Raw genomic sequence first — 1,768 nt, forward strand, 5'->3', positions numbered from 1 at the left:
AAAAAATATGCATGTGCCCTCTTGGGTGAGACACTGCACCTCAGGCACCCTGGTCCTGCATCACAGGGCACTGGCAGCATGACCCACTGGAACATGCACAGAGTGGGCGTGTACAGCTATGCCCGGTCCCCCCACCCCTCCCTTCAGAGACTGGGCTCCTTGGAAGCAGGAGCAGGGTCTTACCTGCTTTGGTACCCACATGGACTAGCGCGGTGCCTGGCTTATAGGAAATCCTCAATACACATGCAATGAGCTAACTGAATAGCACTGAGGACAGTACCGAGGAAGAAAACGGGTGATGATATAGTATTTCCACTGAACTGTTTGAGATATGCACCTTGCTGATGACACCTCTGAGGAAAACAGTCCTCAGCCTTTGATGAGTGTCAGCATCACCTGGGCGTCTTTTGAAAATGGTAATTGTCTGTGAATGTGCAGTGAGCCAGCCTTTTCCCGCCAGCTGCAGAGCTGCTTCCGAGTAGGTAGGTAGCCAAGAAACAGCCCCACAGGGGCAGAGCCCAAGCTGCCTGCGGGCAAAGCTGGGTTAGGCCCAGGCCAGGGCCACACCAGTCTGCTCCAGGCCTAACGCTTTCCCCAGTCCACAGGCCTCACCTGGCGACCCGCGGATTGTCCCCGCCGGGCTCCGGTAGGTCATGGGCCAGGCAACGCCCACCTGCGATCCCGCACATGACACTTGCTGAGTTTGGGGATTGTTGCGTCTCCTATCCTCACTCAAAATGGTAAATGTTCACTGTACCTTAGGTTTCCCGCTTATCGCCCCAAAATGAGAGTGTCTCGCGCGCCGCGCAAAGCGCCACCTCACCGTCTCGCGAGTCCCTTTTCTTCTTGGAGCTTTGTTGGGATCCTTTTGGTGGCCCTTGTGCTCCAGCTACCCGCATCCTCCGGTAGGGGCTTGGAGAGCGTTTGCGCTCTGGCGGCGACCTGGAGCGGGTCCTGGAGCAGGCCGGCGGGAGCCGAGGGCGGGAGGGGATGCGGGGAGCTTTGCTTGGTGGGAAGGGTAGGAGGCGCCAGGCTGTGTCGTCCCAAGTGTTGCGGAGTTGGGGGGAAGGCGTGGCCAGAGACCTCGTGCTGTGCGCGGATCCAGGGCGGTGGGGACCAGGTAGTGGCTGCAGTGAATGTTGCTTGTTGGCTGGCACTTAGCATCGCCGGGCGCTGGGCGCGGTCGGTGTTTGCGCGGGGTCAAGCCTGCTGCAGGTGTTTCAGGGCTGAGCTCATCCTGCTGAGGAGAGACACCAGGTGCTCCAGGTGAGCGCTTGCTCTTGAGTGCCCAGTTGCGTGGGGATGTTGCTTAGGGCCCGTGCTGTGCCCGTGGGGAGGGTTTGCGCTGTGTACTATCATTGGGGTGATGCCTTGGTGAGTGGAGTGTTTGTGCCCCGCTGGGTTGCGCTGGGGGAGGGCAACTGGGTGTGTGTTTTATAGAGTTGGTCAGGCCAGCGATGTGGAGTGTGGGATAAGGAAAGTGCTTCTTTTGTATGGAGCCTATTGTTCATTTTTTAAAAATTTGATCTAAAAATCTGGTAAAAATAAAATGTAAGAATGGAAGTTTTGGGCCGGCCGAGTGGCACATTGGTTAAGAGCTGGCTTGGGACACCAGCTCTGAGCATCAGGGCCCCGGTTCAGATTCCACATGGGGGCCAGTGACACTGCCCTCTACAGCTAAGATGGTGAACAACAGCTCAACCTGGAGCTGGGCTACCGTGAGTCTCCGGCAACGACATAGGCTGCAGCCCCTGCTGCAGTGGGCTGC

This window comes from Hipposideros armiger, unplaced genomic scaffold (assembly GCF_001890085.2).
Source record: "Hipposideros armiger isolate ML-2016 unplaced genomic scaffold, ASM189008v1 scaffold_1802, whole genome shotgun sequence".
NCBI lineage: Eukaryota > Metazoa > Chordata > Mammalia > Chiroptera > Hipposideridae > Hipposideros > Hipposideros armiger.